This window comes from Gallus gallus, chromosome 4, assembly GCF_016699485.2.
Source record: "Gallus gallus isolate bGalGal1 chromosome 4, bGalGal1.mat.broiler.GRCg7b, whole genome shotgun sequence".
Taxonomy (NCBI): Eukaryota; Metazoa; Chordata; class Aves; order Galliformes; family Phasianidae; genus Gallus; species Gallus gallus.
Genome location: NC_052535.1, coordinates 89,047,096 through 89,072,852, shown reverse-complemented (window position 1 = coordinate 89,072,852; position 25,757 = coordinate 89,047,096). Strand labels below are relative to the sequence as shown.

General features: G+C 44.6%; 1 long non-coding RNA gene across 1 annotated transcript; it reads right to left on the bottom strand.

Moving 5' to 3' along the window:
• Window positions 1-864: 864 nt before the first annotated feature.
• On the bottom strand, window positions 865-24,560 carry LOC107053331. The gene is made up of 4 exons (XR_001466484.3): window positions 24,350-24,560; window positions 4,389-4,532; window positions 1,767-2,023; window positions 865-1,054 (listed from the first exon to the last, which is right to left on the bottom strand). It is a non-coding gene; the product is annotated as an uncharacterized LOC107053331 (long non-coding RNA).
• Window positions 24,561-25,757: the final 1,197 nt, after the last annotated feature.

Below are 25,757 nucleotides of genomic sequence, written 5' to 3'. Positions count from 1 at the left end.
AATTCATTTAAGAATGGAGAGAAAATTAAGAGATTTGGTGCATGTAGTTGCTCATTCTTAATACTCTTCTGATCTTAGCATAGATGGGACCTGCACAGATGAGTGATGAGCGCTTGGAGGGTGATTCCGTGGTAGAAGCATCGTGTGGGTCCCAAGTTGGGTATGGACACTGCTATGGCACCCAAGTGAACGGAGCCCTGTGTCAGCAAAAAGCGTGATGAATATCCAGGTGAGCTCAACAAGCACTCAGCAGAATTCATCTGCAGCTCATTGAGGCAACACAGAGAGAGTTCATGGGGAGTTTATCATGGGAACTGCTGAGGGTTAATGGCCAGCAGAACAGATTGAGCTGTGGGATTACTAAATAATGAACTTTTCTCTCCAATAAATTTGTCCCTGACTTATAAAAAATCAATAACATACTACATTTCGGGCTTTTTTTTTCCTTTTCCTTTTGGTGACGGTGGGGAATGTGGGCTCAGAGTAATTTTTAAACTACTCTTTCATATATATGTATAAATATATTTTACTCTGATCATTTATACAAAAGCTCAGATGTGCCACATTTACTGCAGCTTCATCACCTAGATAGATTTTTATGTGGGTGCCCGGCTATTGCTTTGTTTAATCATTCTTTTCTCTTCCCTCCCCAGTCCCTTGCCTCCCCCTTCCCTTCCATGCTTTTTATGACACTATCGCCAGCGCAGATATGCAGGAGGGTTTTCATGTGATATAGGATGTCGGAGAGGTCAGGTCAGCTGGGACAGAGCCAAAAATATTAGCACTTTCTAACTGCTGAGGAGAGAAATTGAAATAATAGCACTTATAAATTGGCAGGTTTTCAACTGCAGGAGAAGAGAGGGATTTTTTGCGTGTGTTTATTTTGTTTCAGAAGTGGAGAGGAGGCGGATCCGGTTCTTGGCCACAGAAGAGATGTTCACTGTGCTTTGGGCTCGTGTTTGTGTTAAATTTGGCCAGGAAGTGGTTGGTGGGCTGGTATCTGTTCTCAGACACGCATTTCCTGTTTTTAACCCAATCTTTCTTCCCTCCATCTCTGTATGGAAATAGAATTATAGAATCATTAATGTTCGAAGAGACCATTAGGATCATCAAGCCCAACCACAGGTCCCTCAGATGACTGCATATAGCAAGTCTCCCCAAAATACAGGTAAGCAAAACCCTTCAACAGAGCTAAATAATTGCTTGCATTGTACTGGAGCTAAATTTAAATTCTAGAGACGTATTGCCTGGATTTCACCTTGGGTGTTTTTTAAAAGCTGTTTGTTCTTCAAGAGGCTGCTGCACAGGACTGGGAATCAAACCCATTCTAAAAGGTCCCATTTATTATTTGAACACTGTGACCTTTGGCAAGCCACTCAACTGCTTTGCAACTTGTTTTCTCCTCTCATATAAAATGATAGGAAAAAATCAAATCCAGATGCCTTTTGGTGCATGGAGGAGTTGTTCTCTCATAGGGCAAAGGACTTTGCCTTTTTGACAGGTGTCAATGGATAGGTATGGGCATATGGTTCTGCAGTGTGGCTGTGCACCAGTCCTACTGCCTAAAATAGGTGAAATTAGAAATACTTTGTTGTGCAAGTCCTGTTCTGTTCTTCAAGATCAACATGTTTTCAGAGTAGCTGTCTCAGTTGAAGGAGGAGGTATTTTACAACATAGGATACTCCAGTGTCTGTGATTTTGCTTTGCTTTATGTGGGTACAACACAGTGGAGAAATAGACAAGTAGGATTCCAAAATCTTACTGACCTTTGCCTGTTGTCTGTACAGCTGGGTTGGCCCTCATTGGGTTGAGCTGCTCATGTATGTGAAATGGTAGATACTGCTGCAGAAAAGGGACTTCTACCAGTGACAGCTGTTGTCCTCATTTATTTTCCATGCTAGGAGGGACACCCAGTCCAGCTTTTCAGGGATCTCCTGGGCTCTCTGCTTCAACAGTGAATCACCAAGCCTTGGTGAAACCATGGCTCTTTCAGGTAAAGAATCAGCCAAACTGATGCTGCTCTCTGGAAGTCCAGAAGAGAGGTTACAAGGAGCACCACAAAAAGAGCATGAAAACAGAATCATCACAGAAACATTCAGATTGGATAAGATCACCAAGATCATCAACTCCCACCATCGAACCACCACCACCACCATGCCCACTAACCACGTCCCATGGGTGCCATGTGCATCAACAGCTCCACACAGACTCTTCCTCCCTTCGGATGCAAAAATGATCGTGAGGGTCTTCTTTAATGATGTCTTCACCATACTTACAACCAGCACTTGGGCCAGCACTGGCAGATGGTTGGACTGGATGAACTTGTAGGTCTTTTCCAACCTTGGTAATTCTATGATTGCCAAGGGGTACGTAAAGATTTGTGGCTGTTACTGCCCCAAGGGGAGACGTCCAAGCACATCCTCTCCAAGGCTACAAAACCACTGTCCCAGGCACCAACACTGAAAAACTGCTCTCACCAATACTATGGGAAGCAGCTAGAATGATAACCTTTGTCAGCAGGGTGTCAAAAGCCAAGAAGAAGGAGGATTTTTCTGGGCTTATTAATGTATGCCTCTTCTCAGCTCAGTACGGGCTGGGAGTGGGTGCTGTCCTTTAGGTTGTGGACAAGATAGCAACCCCTAAGGTCATCCAGAGAGATTGCTCCTTTAAACAAAGACCATCTCATCCTCACATTGTCTCTTCCAGAGGGCTCCCCTTTTGCTGTGGGCACGCTCCAGCAAGGTTTCCATTGCAGTCTCTGTAATTATGGAAAGTACTCCGGAGCACAGGGAAAGCAAATCGATGGGATAATAAAATCCATGTCTGCGGCTCTCTGTTAACCTTTTCCTTAACGTAATGACAGCCAGTGGTGACTTACAGCCCTCCTTAAAATTCCCCAGAAGTTTACAGCGCACTTTTCTGACAGCTATCGGAGCTTAACTGTCTCCTTTAGCTACTAATTGCAGTTATTAACTTTTTTGGGGAGGAGGAAGATTTACAGCTATTATGAGATGGCCTAAGCATGATTCTTTTCCTTCCAGTGTCATATCGTCCTCACTTATTTGGAAATCTTGACAAAAAGCAAACAGTTTGTGCTCATTAAAATGCCATCACGCAGGAATGCAGTGACATTTAATGGAGGATGTTTGGAGCTGTCTCTGACCTGTGCTCAACGACTTCCCTTCAAAGCTCAGGAGGTGCTTCCATGCCACAGCAACACTTCACTCAGCTAAGGAGTTTCCAGCATGTGCCAGGCTGCTGCTGGACACCAATACCAAAGTTTATGTTCAATATCTATCACCCGAGCTTTCCTTATCAAGTTTGATCACTGCCTGAGCTGCTATTTTTCCCCCCTGTCTTCTGTTTCATGAGACAGTCGTGAACAAATCCTACACAAAACACATGCAAAATAGTTTGTGCTTTCAAGCGAAAAATAAAAGTAGTCATTGAATGTGATGAAGGAAAGAAATCAGGCTGAAAGGAGTGGTTAATGAAATGTAGGCACCGTGAGACATCTGCAGTGTCTTCCCCGAGGAAGATCTAATCCTTCTCAGCTTCTGTAAGCACCGCTCTGGTATTAGCTCATGTCACACCCTGGTAAGTCAATTTAACAACTCGGTAGCCCTCCTATTCTCTACCACTACTGCCATCAGAACTGTACTATTTGGAAAGTACCTTGTCTCTGAAGGGCCATAAAGTGTTATCAGTGCTCTCAAAGAGAGCAGTGCCATGAAAGGAAAGGTATTGATAAAGTGGTAACTTTAGTGATTTCTTAAACGTTTCCCTTCCCTTTCCTTCTCTCCAGTCACACCGTCACTGTTAGACAGCATCAGCAATGGAAATCACCTCCTCTCACCAAAGCCCAAAGTGCTTTGCAGGATCTGCCTTCCAAAACCTGCTCTCATCTGGTCTCCGATGCTTCACCTCAACCCAGGCACAGCTGTTACGTGTGCCAACCTGGGGAAATCAGAAGCCATGCAGCAATAACTGTTAATTGACCGAGAGCCACCTCTGCGATGCCAACAGGAACAAAAGAACAAGCATCTGGCTTTGCCATCTGTGCCTGTTTAAATGCAGCAAAAAGAAACCCTTCTCCAGATCTCCCAGCTGGGTGGAGAGGTAACTGGATTCAGCAGCAACGTGGAGTTGCAGGTTGGCTGGGTCTGTGGCTCCTAGTCACTCTGACATGTGAAACCCTTTGCACGAGACATGTTGACCTTCCCAGCCCTGGCTTTGTAGATGAGAGCAATGATGGGCTCTGATGGACGCAACTGAGCAGCCTGGAGTTATTTCTAGTCATGGTTGCAGTTCACTGTGAATAAAAGTCCAGGTGTTCAGAAATCACTCAGTGCTCAAAGTACTTGCAAGAGCTTTGATGCACCCTTTACCTCTTTCCATCTCACTAGGCATGGCTAGGAGAGCTCTTCAATGGATCACATGTCCTGGAAAAGGACACCTGTCTTGTGCCCCACACATCCCAGAGGTCATAAGGAAGGGATCACTGGTGTTCAGACAACCTCCTCCACCAAAGTCTGCAAAACAAATTAAAAGCATATCAAATCTTCTGTTTTCCAAGGAGCTTCACATGATAAAAGCTGAGTCAGAGGTCTCTGGTGTGCTGGGATCCTGAAACTTCTAGGAAGGTCAGTGTCAAAATGCAGTACTTTCCCTTCTAGTCAGAGCACCGTTAAGCTAAATTATGGAATCATAGAATCATGGAATCAGAAAATCCTGACTTGTAAGGGACCCATAAGGATCATCGAATCCAACTCCTGGCTCCAAACTGACCTTTCCAATGAGAAAAGGATAGGATTCAGCAGCTCACTTTTGAAAGACAGTTTAGTCCAAGCTACCTGATATTTGCAGTAGAGGAGCCAGTCCTACTGAGAAAACCAAACAAGACCAGAGCTATGGTCTGACACCAAGTATAAGGTTTCTCCCTAGCAAGGCTTCATCCAGCCAGCACTTGAGGTAGCATACAGCCTCAGCAAGAATGAGATCAAATAAGAGGGTAACACAGGGGCCGTTCCTAAAAGGCAAAATGGAGAGAGCCATCCTGAAGGAGGGAGTGAAGAGAAGAGTCTGGCCAGGTGGTCCCAAAGATGAGATGAAAATGCCAGGAACAGCCAACTATAGATACAGAATTAGACATCCTGTGAGGGATTAAACAAAGTACGGTTTGCTGGGGAGAATCCAAAGCCACGATAGATTTATCTAATGCATTTCTTGCTCTCTGTATGGTTCTGGAAGTTCAGAAATCTTTGGGTTCAATTAACTCTGCCACAAGCAAGCAGGAATAATTTGTAGGGGATGTAAAGTCTCAAGAAGTTGAAAAGGAAGCACTTATTTTTTTTACTGTGTGCCGTATTTGCAAGAGAGTTCCCCATAAGCAAAGTCTTTGGTAGCCTGATTCATATGGAGAAGACTGGAGGTATCAACCCTGAGAAAGGACAGAAACAAAAAATAATTATGAGGTTGACTAATGGTCAGTGAGTATCAGAGCTTGTCTGTTATGTCTATACTGTGTTGGACATAGGCGAGTAGGCAAGACACACACGTAGTGCATGCTCTGTCCTGAAGGCTTAGCCATTATTATTTCTCATTTATTTGATTTTCTATTTACTGTAAAGGTCACTCTACCTGTATGTATTGGGTGGTATTTTGGGGTTTCTTTTGCATGGGGGGAAAACGTAACTGAGGTCACATTGGATATAATATTTCTTAGTGTGTACTCTATATTCATACGCCCAATGCATGGTAAAGTAAGGCAGCATTCTTTAAGAGATGGAAGAAAAGCTGATAACAGTTTGTGTTCTCTATATAATTCAGGCACAACTATCTGTCAACAGAGCAAGGTAATTATCCCAATAAGATTTCACGAAACGAGGAAATATCATGGATTTTATAAACCTTATTATCATTAAGAGTGAATGCAAAACAACAAAAGGAGCCTTAAAACAAAATGTTATGTTGAAATCAATACTGATTCCTTGGGATAAGTGTTATGAGGCAGTCAAATTCTCTAAGATTTCTCCCCTTACCCCCCCCCCCCCCCCAAAAAAAGAGGCTGCAGACAAACCAAGGGAGAGCAAACAGCTCTAAAGCAGCCTAATCACTCTGCAAATTGGGGAACGAGCAATGCAGTGCTGATTTTTTTCCAACATCAGCGCGTTGCTCTAAAAATGTCCCTCCTCCTTTTGCTCTTGTGCCCCCCCCAGCCAACAAGCCCAAATAATAACCCATTACTGACGGCACCATAACGGCGCCTTCAGGGATGGGATTAGAGTAAGTATCAATTTGGAAATTAGCAGCCTGGTTCAACGAGCAGCGTACCAGCCCTGCAGGCAAAAGGAGAAATCTGAAATTTGCACACGTGCTGCCTCACGAAATGCTGCTTTCATTACCCCCTTCCCTCTCCCTCCACGCCATCATGCAGATCAGCTGCTCCATACAGCCTTATCCGGCACTGCGGCTCAAAGGCAGAGATGTTTTCCAGAGCATGCTTGTGTGGGCCTCCAGCTGTCAGCTTTCCTCCATCCATCCCAAAATGATGCGTCCATGGGCCACTGAGCAAATGGGACTCAATGCTTGTGTTCAGATTTGTGGCAAGCGTGGGAATTCTAAGGACACTGCTTAGTCAGCAATATTGGTGGCAGGTGGATGGTTGGATTGGATGATCTTAGAGGGTCTTTTCTAGCCTTAATAAATCTATGATTCTATGAATGGATTCTGTTTTCCAGAGAGACCTAGACAGAGCAGTGGGTCCATGAAAACCTCACGCAGTTCAACAATGCAAGGTCTGCACGTAGGTCATTGAAACCCCACTACTGATACAAGCGAGGGGATGTAAGGATGGAGCGCAGCCCTGCCAAAAAGGACCTGGGGGTACTGGTGGATGGCAGATGGACATGAGCCACTGCAACAGGTTGCCTAGAGACGTGGTGGGTGCCCATCTCTGGAGCCGTTCAAGGTCAGGCCGGATGGGGCTCTGAGCTGTGGGCGTCCCTGTTCATTGCAGGGGGTTGGACAAGGTGACCTTTAGGGGTCCTTTCAACTCAAACCATTCTAATTGAGTGTTTGCAGCTCCCATCATCTCAATGCTATGTAGAGTAGCCACCCAAAAACATGTTGCTTCTTCCACCATAATATTGGACAGGACAGTCCTCCCACCACAAGGAGCACCATGTTTGGGAATGAAGATCCTAAAGGACTGTTCTGTCAACCCTTATATCTTTGCCTCACCCACCACAGCTCAGGCAAACACCCACATCTCTGCCCTCTTCACCAAGATCAGTTTCCGGGCACCAGAACAATCACTTGAAGCCAAAATGAACTACCAAGAGTAAACCTAAAAAGTGAGCTCTGAACAAAAAAATCCCCCCCACAGTTCTGAAAGAATGACAAGACATAAAAAAAGAGGTGAAATTTGAGCCCATTTCAGCAAACAAGCACAGAGCTTAGACTCTGGCGTGTCAGCTCTTTTCACTTTGCTATAGATGCTGAAGTAAAGCATTTCATCTTTTCTAAATTTATGTATTAACATTTTGTTTAATTTCCATTTATTAATATTTATTCATATATATTTAGAAATAGATTTTTATTTGTATATATTTAAGTAAACAATACTAATCTATTTGTTATTAATATTTCAGGTTTTCACCCCAACATAGAGTACGAAGCATCAGGCCTTCCACCAGGACAGACATCCTATTTGTAAACACTGCTTTATTGTATCTTACTCTCCTCCATAATGCTTTTCACTCCAGCATGGATGAACCTTCATGGGAGTTTTTCCAGTGTCACCCTTAATAATGATATCATTCTCTTTTTACCAAGACACTTTGCTAGACTGGAAGACAACAGTTTCGTATCAGTCCCTCAAGACAAGCCAGTAATCATCCAACAGACCATCTCATCTTCACTGACCATTCCTGTGATGGGAGTTGCTCACGTCAGAGGAGCATTAAAGGTGAGAGGGAACCAGTGTGCAAAGACTGAACTATGCATCAGACGTTGGGTGCTGGTATAGAATCATAGAATCACTGAGGTTGGAAAGACCTCTAAGATCATCAAGTCCAACCATCAACCCAAACCCATCACCACCATGCAACTAAACCACGCTATACATTGTGATATCTTCCCCTTTCTTGATAACTTCCAAGGATGGTGACACCACCATCTCCCTGGGCAGCCTGTTTCAATGCTTCACCAAAGTACAAGAGGTCCCAACTCTGCTGGAGTAGCTGCAGCCCTTCAGTGCCTCAGCCTTATGCTCCTGATTGGCCATGGGTGTAATTACTGAACACAACAAACCAAAGAGCTCACTTCTCTGAGTTTTATTCTCACTCTGGTCAGGTTTCCTGTGGCAGCCTGTAGCTGGAGGTGGCCTATGCAGAATTAGCTACTCTAATGTAGTTCCAACCTCTCACTGTGAATGCGAGCACACAGCTGAAGAAAGGATTGCCACAAAGGGTTAGGAAGAAAGGAAAAGGAGATTAATGCTCATCCCCTCGATCTGATCCTACTCCCTTTGAAACTTTCAGCAAAGCAGATTAAGGCTGTAAGCTTCACCAGGCAGGGGGTGTTACTCACCACTGCGTTTTGGAAAGTCAAACAACAACCGAACCCTGATCCTGACCTCCATGCCTCGCAGAGATAAATTAATAATTAAAAATAATGCTAACGATAACATTAATGATGAGGTTTGTGCTGCTAAATGGGGAGTTTTCTCCAGCAGCAGTATTTTCCTCTGTGACTGGCAGCTCATTTGCTGCTATTGATGCTCTGAAGCATGATGAGGAGTAGCTGGGTGAGTATTTCTCTAACCAAGCACTTTGGGTCAAATGCAGAGTGATCTCATGCAGTATCTCACATGGCTGGCCTGAAATGTCAAGCCCTGCACTTGGAGCGAGGGGCGAGCAGGTCAGGTCATGTCTGGTTGTAAAAGGATTGTTTGTGCCACACTCCATCCATGGCCTTGTGTTGGGAGGACCCAAACAATCCTTCCCTTCATTCTCCAGCAGAATGGTATTTTCGGGAAGACAAGGGGCTGGCATTAACTTCCTTGCATCTGATGATGTTTTTTTTCCTAATATGTTTCTTTTGAAACTCACCCTATTCCATAGCTGCAAGTCCAGACCCATATCTGCACCGAAGGAACAGAAGAATCCTTAGGTCTTCCCTTTGCCTGTGTCAGTTTTGCAATTCAGCTCCATCAGGACAGCCACATGAGTTTTACTCTGTAAGGAAACTCCTGCACGGTGCAGATTGCTGGGGCCATTCAGATCCACATGTTGCTTCTGTGCCTAACACAGCCATGACTCACTCAGAGGGTGGTGACACACTGAACAGGTTGCCCGAGGAAGTTGTGGATGCCCCATCCCTGAAGGCATTCGAGGCCAGGCTGGATGTGGCTCTGGGCAGCCTGGTCTGGTGGTTGGTGACCCTGCACATAGCAGGGGGTTGAAACCGGATGATCATTGTGGTCCTTTTCAACCTTCAACTTTTGCAACCTCTATGCAAGGGAGAGAGGTGGTAATAGCATGTATGATCACCTCCAATAGATGCCAGCAGTTATTTCTATCCATAGAGAAACAAGGAGCCAGAATTTGCAAAATAGGTGCTTTGTACTGATTGTCCCTCTCTTGACCTTCCATAGCGTGGTACTCACAGCAACGTCTCCATTAGCAATATTCACCCTCAGCTCCCATTATAGTCAATGGCACTTGCATGACATGATCAATCTCACCAAAATTAGCCAAACCAAACCACCCCCTGGGAGTGCTGATTTCTTACTGATGTCTGCCAGGTGAGCCAGAATCGACCAGCTCAGGTGGAAGCCATTGCAGCTTGCATGTCTCAGGCTGTGGGGATGATCCCTACTCCCTACAAGGGTAGACTTCAAATCCCTGGAAATAATATAAGTACATGAAACCAATGGGGGCTGGAACTCACTATAACAACTTCTCTGATCTGGAGAGGAAACCATTGATTTCCCAGTTTCCTGGTATGGAGACATCTCTTCTTCAGTGTTGTCCTGTCAGAGGTCATCTAAGATTGGGGATTTATAGGGAAAATTGCAACATGGTTGACCTTGACTCTACAATGGAGGAAACAATATCGAATCTCTGTCCTTCTCCTCATTTTTTAGCCCTATTCTGATGTTTTTCTTGAGACAGCATGCTGTTGAGGGACCTCATCATTTTTAATTTTTCTTTTCCCCTTCATCAAGCCAACCATTCTATTATAAAATGGTGGTTCCATTTCTTAATCTTCCTATTTTCTTCTCAGTGTGTGTTTGCTAATCAATTTCACAAGCTGCTGCGTGAAGAGTGGGAAGAAGGGCTGCTCTCCTCCTTCTTTTGGACCTTTTCCCAGAAACTAGACCAAGCCAGTTTTCTCTCTGGTAGCCTGTAGCTCATGTTAGATCCCCATGTACATGGACAGAAGGGGCTACTGAGGTTGGGGCCTTGTAGCTGAGAAGCCACCACCTCTAGTCTCTCCTTTCGTCATCATATAGGAACAGGTTGCCCAGGGAAGCGGTGGAGTTACCTTCCCTGGAGGTTTTCAAGAGGAGAGTAGATGTTGCATTGAGTGTCGTGGTTAGTGGGCATGGTGGGGATGGGCTGATGATTGGCTTAGGCGATCTTAGTGGTCTTTCCAACCATAATGATTCTATTATCCTTAGGATGGATGAGGAGACTTCATCCAGCAATTTCCAGCGCACCATGATGAATGGCTGGAGGGTAGCAGGTGACGTCTCAGAGAACATCTCAAAGGAAAGGACAAAGATTGAAGCAACTGAACTGCTGTAAGGGCATAGCTTTTGTCTCCAACTCCACATGAGTTGCGAGAAGCTCATAAATAGATGAGCAACTCGTATGCATTGAGCAACTCATGTGTATGTCACTGAAGCTGGAAATGTTCAAGGAACATTTAGATGTTGTGTTGAGGGATGTGGTTTAGTGAGAACTCTTGGTGATGGGTGGATGGTTGGACTGGATGGTCTTGTAGGTCTTTTCCCACCTTGGCAATTCTATGATTCTATGATTGCTACAGCTCAGCGCAGTCTGGAAGTGCTGGAACTCCTTTTCAGCTGCTGGAGCTGAGATCTCTAAAGGTGCTCAGGTGCCTAAAGATGCTGACATGCTTACTAGGCTTTGCAGAAGTGCTCATTTTTTAAAGTCCTTATAGTTATCTCTCTTCAGACTCCAAAGTGGCTCCAGAAAGCTGCTCTGGAAAGTCTACAGATACATGAACAATGTTTTAATCCTCTGACCAGAGAAAAATCTCTGTCCTTCCAGCCACCTGGTGCACAGCAGTTCATATGCACACCGCTGAGGCACACCACCCTGGAATGATTCCTTTCCTCTAAGCCCGTCTAGCCAGCATGTCATTATTATTTTTGAGTGATCATGTGTTTTGAGATCAAAGGACTTAAAATAAAGCAATAGCTGTGTTGCAGCCAGCCTCACTGCGTGGTTCTGAAAGTGTATACGTGTTGTCTGCCTTGTTGGGAAAGCACAGGAATAAAGAGAGTTCAGAGGATACAAATCAGGTTGCTCAGAGAAGCTGTGGATGCCCCATCCCTGGAGGTGCCCAAGGCCATGATGAGTGTGGCCCTGGGCAACCTGAGCTGGTGGGCAGCAACCAGCCCACAGGAGGGAGGTTGAAACCCTATGATCTTTAAGATCCTTTCATGGGCTAAAACATGCCCAGAACACTAATCCAGAGTTTCCTCACTCCTAAAAGGAGTTGAGGATGGACCATATATTGTACGATCAAGGGACCAAACAGCAGAGAATTCACTCACTGGGCAGTACAGAAGTAACATACAACTCAGATCCACAGAAAGACCCACAGGGAGCTGAACACGTCAGAGCAGCTTCTCCCTCAGCACTGCAGGTAGGATTTCCTGAAAGACTCACCGACTTTCTGCACCTGCTCCCCTTGGCATCAATAAGAGGAGGAGGGGAAAGAAGGGAACTGCTATTGATTGTGAAAATGCAATTCAGCGGATGCTTCAAGAAATCAGAATCTTAGAATCAGAGAATATTCTGAGTTGGAAGAGACCCACAATGACCATCAAGTCCAACCCCTGACTCCACACAGCAGCACCTAAACCCTATGTCTGAGAGTGATGTCCCTGTGCCCATTGCCTTGGGCAGCCTGCTCCTCTGGTGGGGGCCTATCCCTCCAATTAATCCTCCTTCCTCCATTCTCTGCTTCAAGGAAGTGTCCAGCCAAACCTTCGTGATTCACGCTATAAAGAGATCAAATCATGTCAGTACTTCTATGTTTTGCTGCTGAAAAGGAAGATTATCTTTCCTGCCTCTGACAAAAGACCACTAAAAGCAATTTGCAGACAATACCCTAGTTAAGAACAATAAGCCAAGCGTATGTCATTAGTAACCAGACAAGTTCAAAGGCATTTGTACTCCTGCCTGGGTACTCCAGTCACTCTGCTCTGTACTGTGAAAAGCACTACATGTACTTCCTGAGAGCTCTTCTCCATCAAACTACCAATAGAATGAACCTTTTGTGCATTTTTGTATAACAAGAAATGGGCTTGCAATTTTTCTTCACGGGTTTAAGTATTGGGGAGTTTTCTTCCCTGGGATAAAGTGGTGACATGCTTGGCCACCCAATACTCACCAAACAATGGGGATAAATAAAATATATTCAAGAAAGGGGTATTTATTATTATTATTATTACTATTATAGCTATCCAACCAATCTAAGGAAAAATATTTCACAGTAAGGGTGGTGAGGCACTGGTACAGGTTGCCCAGAGAGGTGGTGGGTGCCCCATTCTTGGAGACATCCAAGGTCAGGCTGGAGGGGCTCTGAGCACTGATGGAGCTGTGGGTGTCCCTGTTCATTGCAGGCAGTGGGGCCAGATGGTCTTTAAGGGTCCCTTCCAACTCAAACCAATCTGTGATATGCCATGAATCCAACCACTGAGTGAAAACAGTACTTTGTGAGAGAAGTGCCAAACAATGCCAAACAGATACTGGAGGATGGTAGCCCTCCTGCTTGCAGCAGTGCTCTGATGGCTCAGCAGATGCCAAGCAGCTGGTGCTGCCTACTGGCCTGTGCAAGGGTTCATGCATATCAGTTGTCCCCATTCATATATGTTTATGACAGATGCCCATCCACTGGACCCTACCAGTCCAAGACAGTGACACTCAATAACTGCATCTCTGTCTCTAGGTTTCCAAACAGACAAAAAGCTTTACACAGGCAAGTGGAACGAAACCTTAGGCTTCTCAGAAGCACACTTATGGACTGTGAAGAAAATTTTGGCGATGAGTTTTTCACCCGTGGGACAACATCCTATGCATCATAGCAAGAATACATCGGGGAAAGTGCACACCTGGAAGAGCTCACAGTCTGAAGGGATTGGATAGAAACCTCACATCTGATGTTGTGCCTGGTTTTTAAAGCAGTTTTGAACACTGGGTATCAAAATATGTTCCCTGCTCTGAAGTTTAAGCAACCTGCTCCTCACGCTTCAATAGCAAGCTGCACTCAAGAGGACATTTGCTGCCCACTCCTATGGATGACAAAACACAATTTATGGGATGTGTTGTACAGAAAGGAGGCAGCCTTTGCCTCAAGGTGTAGGTAGCAGATTGACCAAAGCTAGAGGTCAATAGGCCAATATTTGACCAGGCATGGCTCCTCCTTGCATCCCGTTTGGGAGCCTTTCTGCAAGCAGAGAGCAGAGATTGAGAAATCAGCAAGATTGGTCACCCTTCCCTTCATTGCTTAAATTATTTACTTTACCGTTTTCTCTTCTCCTGGCAGCTGATTTGTCAAAGCAAGTGAAGCAGCTAGAAAGAGAGTTGTGGCTGCAGCAGGAATATTACAGCAATTAGAAAGGGCCATAAACAGTTCTCTACATATGAAACTGCTCATTGAATTTGACAAGCAGCCTTTTCTTCTTCTCCCCGCCACCAAATACAATGCAGCCTCTTTCCCTTTCATAAATGCCAGCACTTTTTCTTTCGGTTCCCACCAAGGGTCCCTCACACTCAACACTCAGATCAATACATTTGCGGACTGAAAGGGACCTTTCTCCTCAACACTCAGCCTCTCGCGGACAGAATTAAGGCTGATTGAGTATGTCACAGTCCGACTGCAATTTAGAGAGGCATCGTGCAACCGTGCTGTCCTGGCACCGGTCCAGCTGTCAGATTTAATAGAAAAGTAGAGCAGCTTCATCTGCCCCAAACGGCACGCTGCTCTCTGCAGCCACTGATTTAGGCTTCCTACACGTTACGGTCTGTCACTTGGAAGTGATGGATGAGGTACCAGTGGATGTCTCTTGCTCACTCCCGGTAGCGATAAGCAAGTAGCAGGTACGTCAGGAGAAGAGCTGAAGGGATTATCTTGGGCTTATTTTGTGTTTGCCAATACTGAAGGCGGAGAACATGCTGCCAGAGCAGGATGTTATAAATTATATTGTGCTATAGCAGGTAGGGCTGAAACATGGTGGCAATGGGTTGATGGTTGGACTTGGTGATCTTAGTGGTCTTTTCCAACCTTAATGATTGTGTGAACCTGTTGAGGCTTCTCCAACCTCCATAATCATGGGGGGAGACCTCTACAGAGCTCCCTTCCACTTACATAGTGTCTAAGGGTTGAACTCTTGCCATATGTTAGAAATTAGGACCAAAGGAGGTCTTGTTGACCTCCTGTCCTGCCATGAGATAGAATTGCCTGTGCTACTTTGCACAACACTGGGTCATTCAGGTTAATATTTCCCCTGGAGAGAAGCAGCATGAGTCAGAGTACCCACTTGGAAAGGAGAGATTGGGGTGATTTGGAGTGGAATGATGGAGGGCCTTATGACAAACTGCTCTGTAATTACGTTGGCAAAGATCTTCTGCCAACAAGGAGCAGAGCAGCACCTAGGTGGATACAGGTGGCTTTGCATTTCCTGGGTACCTCAATTTGCTTTGTTTCTGCTCCAGAAGGATGCTGATTAACTGTGGGTGGTTCAGGGAAGAGCCGCCTGAACAGCTGAAGGTTTGGGGATGGGGATGACAGGAGCAGGGGGAGGCAGATGATGCCTGGTGTTACTGAGAAAAGGTTAAGGGGTAATTTATCATTGTCTGTAAGTACCTGCTTGGGAGCAGTAATTTGAGATGAGAGCTCTTGAGTCTGTATCACAAAAGGATAACTGGAACTGTTGGCTGTGTGTTGGTGTGAGGTGCATTTTCTGAGACACAGGCACAGCAAAAGGAGTGGGTGGGGGAAAGGCATCACAGCTGTCAACAGGTGCTCCAGCCCTCCACCTCCAATGGTTGCAGTCCCCTCTTTCCTTAACTCGGGAATCCTGCACCTATTTGCAAATGACAAGGCTGATGCAAGCAGAGTAGAATAGGGTATTTACCTCCTTCTGCCTAAAAATCCCAACGTTGCCTTTGCCTTGCAAGATGGAACAGAACCACTTACAATCCCAGATTTTCTACAGCCTGTTAATCCCAAGAGATGCAGACATGTCAGACTTCTTGGCTTCAGGGATTTCAACCCAAAGGATAATTATGAAAAAACTCCCAAATTGATATGCTTGATCTTAAGATTGTTACCACAGCCCCAATAATTTTGTTGGAAGTCCCAACCCCACTGATTAAATCACGTTCTTAAGCTGCAATTCTCCACCTATCTACAGTCATTCTGTATTTTGACACAGCAACCCCAGTGATTTCCTACAACCATATCTCCCATAACATGCCTGGTTATTAATTCTCAGGATGCATCACACAGCTTCAGCAGTGAAAAGATGCCCTCTGCATTATGGAAGATAAAGTTCTTCAGGAAACTCAGCTCAGAATGCAGCTTGGAGCTGGGAGGTCCCAGTTTGCAGTGTCCACATGAGAAAAGACTGCCACTTAATTCTGAAATCACAATGTATTCAAAGTCATTACGTGCTATCAAAAATATAAGGGATTACCAGATGCAAAATGAGGCATTTAATTCTCATGTCATCTAAATCAGAAATTTTCCCCCATCACATTTAAATGGTGTGATGAAGCCCTTATGGGAAACCTGTTTGGCTGAAAAGTCCATGGCCAGTTTCACAGATCAACTACTCAGTACAAACCATGGTGACTTTTCCTCAGCTGGATGCCATTAAACAGAGATCAGTTCCATTTGCTTTGTTGAAAGAAAGAAAAAAAAAATAGAGAAAAATAAAAGCTCTTTTTAGCTCCAACTCTGTGTCTAGCTTTGAGGAGCCTTGTCTTCAGATAGTTGGATAGACCATGGCTGTCTATGACAAGGACAGGACAGGAGCTTGCACCAGGAGGAGGCTGTGCTGCCACAGCATTCAGCTCTGCAAGCCCAAACGTTGTGGCTGCCAACGTTCAGGTGAACAATGCAATTTACATCCAAACACTGCTCCTGGGCAGCAGAATGCAACCAGTCAACCAGAGCAAGGGCTGATTATGGGAAACATCTGGGGTGAAATGGGAATTCCCCATTCTCTAGTCATTCCCTGGACTATTTTAGGACAGCTTCTTCATAAAATGGAAGTGCAGTCTTCTCCAGAGCCCCACCTGTATAACCAAGGGCAGGTTGGGCCAGAGGAATGAAATAAATGAGCTTTTTAATGGGCTTTAATCACAAATTGTCCTTCAGGGCTTGATAGAGGTTTCTGCCACATCAAAGAGAAATCTCCTGTCCATTTCAAGGGGAGAAGAAGCAAACTTGTGAACAGCACATCAGAATTAAACCTTGTAAAAGATCACTGCACATAGTAAATGCACTGGTAGTGCTCAGGAGAAGGGAGAGAGCAACTGCTTGGCTGGTGATTTATCACACCTTTTGGACCCCCAAACTCTTTTGCATTTTGACTTCAGATGGGCTATAGAAAAACATGTCTATAATGTCTGTGTCCAACTATCCACTCTTAATGACCCAGTGGAACACCCAAAACAGGCAGAGCTTTGCCTGTTTCAACATGAGAGTCCATCTTCCAAAACAAGAGCTGCAGAGACTATGTCTGGATCAGGAGATAGGGGCTCATCTTTCCTTCTGCAGTCATTTGGTGACTACAGCACATGCCTGAGCGCTAGGAAATGGTCAGTGAGCAATGCCTATCTCTTTTGCCTGTAATAATGTAAGCCTGCTTGTCCCTCATAAGTACTTTGAGGACATGATAATGGGATATTCAAACACAGGGAGCTCACTGTTGCTGCCAATGGGACTTCCCCACTTTATCATGGAAGATGGGAAAGAGTGACTACAGATTGCACTTTCCTCCTTGCCGTCATATCAGGCTTCTGCTCTGCTTCCCCAGCTGGTTAATACACTGCTTCTTAACTACATCTCTTCAGAAATGTCAGTCCAGATGATGTCAGAGCTGAAAGATGACCTCTCAAGCCCTGGCCTGGGAGAGTATTGGCTCCCTTCCTTAAATCCACATTGTACAGGGACTCTACGAGGAAGTCTGAACAGATCTGTGGCCTTTAGCAGGGCATGAGAAAGGGAGACTGCTCAGATGGGAGAAGGACTTATGGGCAGACAATGAGGATTTTTCATGATGTGACATTTTATTTGCTCTGATATGTTGACATGAGTCCTGTGAGTCATCAGGAGAGCTGACTTCTGGATTCTCAGTTCTTAGCTCCTCTTTTGTCTACAGGGCTTGCTTCTTTCCGGGCCTTAGCACTAATGAAATTAAAATCTTTTGCTTCTGAAAGAATTATGGGTCTGGCTCATGCCAAAATATTAATTCTGTGGGAGAAAGGGGCAATGTAAGCATCTGATGGGTGTGTGAGATGGATGAGAAAAAACAGAGGAAAATTTTGTCTTAGTGTCAGGCTCTGCAATTTTTATTTTTTGGAGTTAGCTTCATTTAAGACTAACTGAGCATCATAGGCAGTCAATGGCTTAACAGATATCTGTGCCAAAGAACACATTATCTGCAAGTGAAATATCGTAACGGGTCTATGTGATGGAAAGCACTAGAAGGACAAGTTATAAATACAAGGTCCATGTGGAGACTGTTTACTTGAGCACAGTGCACTTAAACACCTCATTTAAACAGCCCCTTAGCCTTAGCTAAGGGGAATCCATTTCTGGACAATAGATAATCACAGAATCATAGAAAAAGTTGTGTTGGAAGGGACCTTAAAGATGATGTAGTTCCAGCCCCCTGCCATGGATGATGGATCTTGGCCCACTGTCCCCTCAGAGAAGGGACCTGACTGTGTCCCAGGGCCTGTGGCTTTGGAAAATCATTTATGGATTTGGTATATTGCTCAGGAAGCATCTTGGGAATGATCAAGAAGGACACTACAGTATAATAGCAGAATGAACAAGATCTGTAAATCTGAGTTGGTGACTGCCTTGGCTTGACTCTGCTCAGCCCACTGCTGTCCTTCATCCAGTTCTTCTCAAGAGGTCCTCCGTTATTGGGCAATTCTGTGATTTGTCAGAGGCCAATCTCTGAAAGGTTCATGACAAGAGAACATGTATACATACATATTGTTCAGACAGACACGATGTATCTCCCCCAGTTTGCTCTGTCTGTGATTCCCGGTGGAATATCTTGGTTATAGTACCATAAAGATTCACAACTGAAGAGGGACCATCAATGCATACGCTCCATCCACCTATAGAGCCATGGGCAACTCTGTCATACATTGCCAGTCCAGGAGGATCAACACAACAGTCATTCCACAAACTGCAAGGCACCTTCATGTTCCTCACAATAAGGATAAAGAGAGAAGATAAATACAAATAAATATGAATTTGCTAGAGGAAGGGATACTAAGAGAACCAGAGCACTGTCACGGTCATCGCAGAAAACTCTCCCTTTTTTAGCAAGACCAAGTTTTTAGATAGAAACAGTGTATTTTGTTAGGACAATTAATCTGGAGAAAAGAGCAAATTTTTCAGAGGGGTTGGCCCTTCTCCAGGCTCTGACTGGAAGCAGAGGCCGGCCACCATGCAAAGGAATTAGAACAAACTCTGCAGGTGTAATGGGGGTTGGGGAGGAAAGGGAAGAGTTCTTTCTCTACTGCAGCTCTAGGATTCAGTGTAAATACCATCATTCTTAGCTGAATACATCTTCATTAGCCAGCAAATCTGTGCTGACTGTCTTTCTGGAGATTTGATGTGCAAAGGATGTCTCCAGGCCCAGCTGGAGGCAGATTAGCCATCCATAGGAGTATCCATGTGGAAGGAGGTGCTGAGACAGAGCAATCAAGCAATTGTTTCGTAGGAAAGCTTGTGCCAAAGCTGTCAGTGTTGGCATTGTTTTTATCCTAACTCAAAATAGCGTCACAATCACGATCCTGGAACCAACAGCCATACAGGAGTCATGACTTCAGATGGCACAAAGGGAGCTGCTGTGATTTTACCTACAGATGTTTTATAACAGGTGTACCTCAACCCATATCTCGAAGAACAAAAAGAGAATCAGCTTAACAACTCTATTTTAAACACGAGGTCTGTTTGAAACAAACCCTGTGGGGGTAGCAAATTATGCAGCGAAGTGCTGCTTACAAACAGAGGAAAATGACTACAGATGCATGAAGAGCAAGATTAATGCAGCACCTACGCATTTTAGAGCTAACACACACTGTACCGTCTTCTGAAATGGTCTTCTAAGAAACGACTGTGACCTAAAACTGCAGCTGAGGGTTGGCAGCTCATGGAAGTTGAGTTTTCCTTGTCCAGGTATTCCATGAGAAGGGATGGTGCCTTCCTCTGGGTGTATGGAGCACCCAGACCTAGAGAAGCCATAGATGCCATTGCTGAGATGCGACAGCGATGAACAACTTTCTCTGACATTTCCTCACATATTTGGAGCATGTCTTCACGTGGGTAACTTCAAGGGGGGAAATTTGTATTTACAGAACATCGAACTAGGATGGGATAAGTGTCCCTGAAGAAATTCAGTGTCCCTATGTGTCCCTATTGAAGTAGTGAAGTGTCCCTATTTTCATTTCCCACCCTTATGATTCCAATGTGTAGGATTTTAAAATCTTCTTCCCCACACACATTTCTAGCAGTTGTCTAAGCATTCTACTCTGTTGCTACTATGACCCAGAGGAAGAAACAAAATGCTTTTTCCATGGAAAAGATGAAGAAAATTCATAGCTCATCTATTCCCCTCCTCCTTGGCTTTCACCCAGCCTTATTCTTTCCAGGTGCCATTCCACTGCACAGGAAGGCCTTGAACATGCTCCCTTGTCATCCTAGCAGGGAAGGTCACACTCTCCATCTGTGGCCTCTGTCAATGACATCTGACTTGAATTAAAAGTGTTGTGGGAGGAAGGGCAAGGGGACATCATAAATCTTCATAGGACTGTTTGAGTTGGAAGAGACACTTAAAGGCCATCTGGTCCCACTACCCTGCAATGAATAGGGACACCCACAGCTCTATCAGGTGCTCAGAGCCCCATCCTGCCTGACCTGAATGTTTCCATGGGGCATCCACCACCTCTCTGGACAACCTGTGCCTGTTCTTCACTGCCCTTATTATAAAAAAAAAAAAACTTTTTCTATATATACAGCCTAAATCTTTCCTAATACAAATCTCAAGGGCAAAAAAAAAACAAAAAAAAAAACAGAGAAGTCCCAGTTCTAGGCTCGAAATAATGTCTGTCTGGTGTGAGTAACTCCAACAGTGATGGAGATATATGTATAATTTCCTTCCTTGCATAAGGGACTTAATCTCATCTCCTTGCGTGCAGGTCAAGGGACGACTATGACACTTCCCATTCTTATGGCAGGGGATGCTGGACACTGTTCCTTCCTACTGCAGATGTGCAGAAAGCTGGTTGCCTTCTTCATGTGACATAATGGGGTGAAAGTAGACGGAGTTGATAAGATGTGGGCTTATGGAATCATAGAATCATTAAGGCTGGAAAAGACCACTAAGGTCATCTAGTCCAGCCACCCTCCCATCACCACCATGCCCACTATCCATCCAATGATTTGCAATCACACCAGAAAAATGGCAAAAATCCCAGCATTTTTATGAAGCCTATTGCCAGAGACTGGAGAATTACATCAATAAATGTAACTGTATGCTTGGTCTACTATAACCTTCCCAAGGTCTGTTCTGGTGGCAGCTGCATGTCATCACAGGGCATTGTGACTCTGCAGCTGGGCTGGATGAGCCCTTGGCCCGCACTGGCATTGCTGTTCTTCCATGAATTCACCCTGTCAGCTTTCCCCCTTCTTGTCCATTCCCAGTTTGTCCTGAAGAAGGAAAGCACTCAGGAGGGCAGTGCACAAAAGAATTAACTGCCCAACAAGGCTATATACAACCCTTAGGCCACAAGCAAACTGCCTTAGTGCATTCAAGAGATATATGCATCAAATGCAGCTTGACGGTCCGGGTCATATGTTACAGATAGACCACACTTCCACCCCTCAAACAGAGCCATGCTTTCCCTTTGCTTAGTCCCCTTTTTGGAGCAGCTCTAATTTATGAACAAGATGATAAAGAAACGAAGAAGAATCCCGTCAAGGTTCTCTCTGTGAGTTGTAAATTGTCCATATATCAAAGATATTGCCTACATCCAGCATTTAATGCTATCAGTAAAAATATAATGCGAAGGGGAAAAGAAGAAGTTGCTCACAAGGAGGAATGAATAACCTGTGTGAAATATTGAGCCTGTAAAACCAGCATTTCTCCTTTTGGCTGGAATGTTGGTATTTCTTGCTATTTAATTTACATAAATCAATGATGAAAAAAAAGATGTAATAACAGAATTCAGATTCTCTAGCTGCAGGGAAGCTGGGAAATGAGAGGATGGAGCTTGGAGATTATCGACATGCTCCAAAGAGAGCAGCACCAGAGAGAATGGTTTTTCTGAGCTTCCCTTGCTCAAACAAGGTAGGCCCTATGCCTACACCCCAATGGTGAGGTAGCACTAGAAAAAAAGGACTAACAAAATTGACACTTTTAATGTTACGCTTGATTCGATTGCCTGGGCAATTCTGAAATGGTAGCTCTGACCAGTTCTGATTGGTGATAAAGTTGGAAAAAAAAAACCTTCGTAATATTCAGGTGTCTGTTGAAAAATCTGTTCAAAAGCACCCAGATGGGACCGATGCTATCCTACAATGGCCTCAGGGCAAGAGAAGGGAGTGCTGAAAGGCAGTAAGTAGAACAGGGACCTGGTCTGAATGTCAAGCTCCCTGACCCCAAGCCAACCCTTGTGCCCACTGAGCCTTCCCGATCCATGGATGGATCCCTGCAGGATCCATTCTTGGCTTTCCTTGTCTTTACATGGTCATCAGGGAAGGGAGCAGGGAGGACGTGAGTGGACCCTGTTGGTGGAACCTGGCATGCAGCTCTGTGGGTCACACCAGGAAAGGAGAATGGTTTTGTAAATGTTCAGATCCCACAACTAACAAAGCCTGGCTTCAGTGACCACACAAGGGCATACATCCAGAAAAAAAAAAAAAAGGCTGGAACAGGCATCTTCTGAGTAACACAATATATATATTTATATATATATCTTATTTATTTTCTTCTGCCTTCCTTTGTTTTCTCTTCCTCTGCCCTGAAGAAGCTGTTGATTATAATTTCAGTGCAGTTTGAGATGCAAGCTTAATGGAGCGGGCCTTTCTATTTTTGTACCCCGTGCATTGTCATATGAAATAGCGTGGATTATATTTTGTTGTTGTTGATGCATTGAATATACTTGATATTTAAATCCAGCAGCGTTTATAGCAGGCAGAGATTCTGTGCTGGGATCGGAGCAGCTCAGTGTGTGCTTGGTATTATTATTCGTTTGGTAGGAGATTGAGCTTCTGTCTCATGGCTTTGTTCATTTTGTTTTACTTCAGTTTAACCAAGTAAAGTTAAAGAATAATTCAGAATGATGTTTCTAGTCTTGGATTTCTCCTTGATTTCAATTCTCCTAATATCTCCATCTCCATTATGTGCTGCTTCTCCACTCTTTTAGATTAGTTCACGTGCCAGATAACCACACAATTTCTACATTTAGAACCCATCCTCATTTAAGAAGCCCTGAAAAGGGCTAAGAACAGATATAATAATGGATTAAGAACAGACATAATAGACCCTAACAGCACTGACTGGAAAGCTCCAATTTAAAGGGATGTGGTGAAAACTATCAGCGGGCAATGATTCCATGCAGAACTTGACTTGCAGAGCAGGCCAGCAGTGCATCTACTGGCCTGAATTTGCTTAGTGCCCCTACGTTGCTTCTTCACATTTCTTTGCAGCATCCAGAACACATTCAGCACCAAGGATGTTCTGCAGTTTTAGGGATACGATCCCATCCTCTTCTGACTAAGTGCTGTCCAATACAGCTATTCCAGGTACAAGGTCGAGTCTGGGTTAGCTTAGAACGCCTGAGTTGGACCTTTATTCTCTTTGAATGAAAGGGTTAATTTTCAGCAACATCTACACGTGTATTTTTATAGAGTTGGATCCTTCAGTTTTTGTCTCTCATATTCTACATGAACCCTCTGAAGATACAGCAGGCATAAAGCTAAGTTTCTGTTTCACAAATTGAGTACTGTGAAGTGGAAATAATATATTAAGTATGAGAAGGTGCCAGACACAGAGTGCAGTTACAGGGCCAGTAGTCTGAGGGAGTCCTGTAAGAGAGGAAGAAGAAAAAGAAGGATGAGGTGCGGGAGAAACGTCCCAAAATGATTTGGAAGTTGACAAACAAGGTGAAGGCAACTAGGAAAATTGCAGAAGGCTTAGCTGTTTCTTGGGAGTTTGGTAAAACAGCATTCATAGAATCATAGAATGGCCTGGGTTGAAAAGGACTAAAGTGATCATCTACTTTCAACCCCCTGCTGTTTGCAGGGTCACCAACCACCAGACCAGGCTGCCCAGAGCCACATCCAGCCTGGCCTTGAATGCCTCCAGGGATGGGGCATCCACAGCCTCCTTGGGCAACCTGTTCCAGTGAATTCCAGCATTAGAAGCAGGGTAATGAGATAAGGTGTGGTACTACAAGAGAGTGCACTGTGTATGGATGCAGAGACCCATCAGCATCTGATGTCAGCGTGGCAGAGGGGAACTGGAAAACAAAAAGCTCCTGGGTACTGATTGCAAAGCTGGGAAGAGCCAAAGGAGTTCAACCAACTGAGGAGTCCTTGAGGAAAAAGCAGCAGAAAAAGCTGCAATAAATGAACTTGTTCAAGCCTTTATGTAGAAGAGGGTTAACTGCATCTAGACAAACACTGACAGCTTCATCTGTGCTAGTTATAAAGCATTGCTGCCATGAGAAATCTGTGGCATCCCCCAAGAATGTGGTGAAGTGTTTCACTGTTGGATGGTAAAGTTTTCCCCACCATCCACCGTGTTTTTAATCCAAGTTCAGCTGCCTACCTTCTTGTCCCTCTCTCTGTGGATGTGACAGCAGTTGATCTCTGTCCCCTTTTATGTGTTGGATCAGAGTTGCCATGCCAACCTTTACTTCTGTTGCCAAGCAGACACTGGAGCGAGAGCTCCACTTCCAACCCAGTACCAGGCACAAAATATCACAGGGAGCCATATCCACCAGAAATACAACCAGTTTCAAGATCCCCATCTGCACAACATCTCCCTCTTAAGCCCTATCACCTGAGTATGATAGCATGAAGTCAACCCAAGTCACAGACACCCAAGTTCTGAAGACGAGCTCCTTAATCTTGTACTTACCAGCACATGCATCAATGAAAAAACATCATTAGGGCTTTTTCCAAATGGGAAGGTCAAGCAGGGAAAAAGTTGACATTCAGACACAGAAAAAGCTCTGACCAAAAAAATCATGCACCAGTTCTCTAGCTTTACTAAAGCTTGAGAGGTTTATTAAAGCTTGAGAGGAGCCATGCTCCAATCAGATTGACCAGGCAATCAGGGAAGGAATTGGTGGCACCTGGGACCAATCCTGAGTATCAATATGTGCATCCAGGTATAAGGGAGACTCTGTTTGCTGCTTTGGGTCTTGTGATGGAAATGTTGAATTTCCCTTTTGAACAGAGTAAAGCAAAGTTAGAGCAAGCTTAGAGATAGGTGGGAATCTGTTTAATCTTTTAGAGCTTTTACAAGAGCTGGCCATCCATGTAAGAAATACAGCTTCTGTAAGGTTGTTTAGGTTGGGTTGGATGTTGATACAGAACTATGAAGGTTGGAGAAGAGCTCTGAGATCACCAAGTCTAACTCAACCCCACCGTGCCCACGGACCATGTCCCTCAGTGCCACATCTCCATGGTTCTTGAATACCTCCAGGGTCCACCCCTGGGTCCTTCCCAGTGATTTGGCTCACACTGTCACTGATACAGCCTCTCCATCCCTCAGCATTTGTCCCTTGGGAAAGGGGTTTGTAAATAAGAACAGGACATTGAAATCCCTAAGAGCAAAGCAGGTAATTGTAGGGATGGGTTGGGGACCAGCTATCTAACCCTACAGGGCTGGTAGTTAAGAAAAATGCATCTCAGTGCAGCTGTGGAGGGGAACAGGGACACAATGGCACTCTGAAACCATTACCTTGCACTTCCCTTACTACCAGTAGCAATAACAGCAAAAGGCAATCAGGGTTCACGTCTAGCTACAGCTGAGCCGAGGATGTGACATGATGTTTGGTCATTAGCTTTCAATGAGACCATGTGTCAGGAGAAAGGGTTCTGCCATACGAAGAAGAGATGATTTACAGAGCTGAGAAATAACGAAGCTTGTAAGGAACAAAGCTTGGAAATAAAACTGCATGCTCCACCTGAATCGCTACCTACCCGCGTGTGTACTCGGAGCTCATATT